This window comes from Corvus brachyrhynchos, unplaced genomic scaffold (assembly GCF_000691975.1).
Source record: "Corvus brachyrhynchos isolate BGI_N302 unplaced genomic scaffold, ASM69197v1 scaffold334, whole genome shotgun sequence".
NCBI classification, from domain to species: Eukaryota; Metazoa; Chordata; class Aves; order Passeriformes; family Corvidae; genus Corvus; species Corvus brachyrhynchos.
The window spans coordinates 2,386,643-2,388,053 of NW_008238316.1; positions in this window are offsets into that span (position 1 = coordinate 2,386,643).

Sequence of the window (1,411 nt, forward strand, 5' to 3'; positions counted from 1 at the left end):
AGTCAGACACCACAAGGCAGGATTCAGCAGATTCCATTTAATGTCATGTGCATATATATCCATACATTTACTTATGTCAATGGTTCGGATGTGCGTGATGCCAGGTCTTGAAAAATCTACTCCTCGGCTTACTCTGGGAGCGTGAACTCTCTCAAAAATCAGCTCAAAAGTCAGCTCGGGGTGAGGCTGGGCTGTTTAAAAACCGACTTTTAACCCCGACGTTGCCAAGGCAAAGCTGTGAACTGAAGGCAGAGCTGAGCCCTGAATTCCCACCCGGCTCTGCAAACGCTGTTGCAAAGGGTTTGGCCAGGAGCCCCCTCCCTCCTCGCGTCCCTCCCTCCCTCCCTCCCCGGGAGACAGAGAACTGATAAGGAATGGGCTGCTCTTGGTTCAGCATCCCAAGCAACACCCTGCCAGCTCTCCGAGGCAGGTTTTGGCCCAGGCTGAGGAACAGGGAAGAGAAGTGGAGACAAAGCATCCCCAAAAATCAGAAAAGAAGGAAGAAATGACACTTTCACCACCACGGACACACAGAAATTAGCTTCTCTTTTCTCTTCTGCTGTCCAGGGGCCAGGAGTGGCAGTTCCCGGGGGAAGGGATGCCCACCCTGCCCTGTGCTGCATCCCAGCAGTTCGGGGTAGATTTTTCAAGGCCTGGAGATGGCTCCCAGGAAGGCTCCTCCCACCCGCTCGCGCTCATCGATTGCATAGCATTTATTTCAGATAAGGCACTGTTTTGCCCAACAGCAATTCCACATCAATGCAGTTTCCATACAGTCCACATCGGATGGCCCTACAGTGCAATAACATCAACTTAAAGGCAAGGTTTGCAAGAATAAACCCAGCTTTAAATTTCAACTGAATATTAAGAAGATAAAGGAAACTACATTTTTCAAAAGCCTTTTTTATTTTCCTTCACCATTGCTGTTTTACAATACAAATATCACCTTGTGAATACACGAAAAACCTACAGAAGATAACTCTGCTTCACGTAAAATACAGAATGGATATATATATATTTTTATATATATTTTTCTCTTCTTCAATCTTTTTTAAAAAAACTATTTTTTGTTCTGCACATTGGCAAGTTTAGGATAGGAGACTTCCCCAAACATACAGTATGTATGGTAGGAGTGAAAACTTAGAATTACATGCAGTTTCTGCACAAATATTTTAAAGAAATAGATTATCTTTGTTGTTTTTCAACAACACTTCGATAGGGGATGGAGAAACCATTCGTAGTTCACTCAGTGATCATTTGTAAAATTCTTAAAAAACAGGAATTCATGGCTGTTTTGCTTTTTAAAATCCAGCTACGAAGTAGACAATAAAGAGATACTTTTTTAGCTTGACCTGCCCGCAATGTGTGAGCAAGGTCGGACCCTTTTTATTTGGTGGGGTGGGAGGTTTTT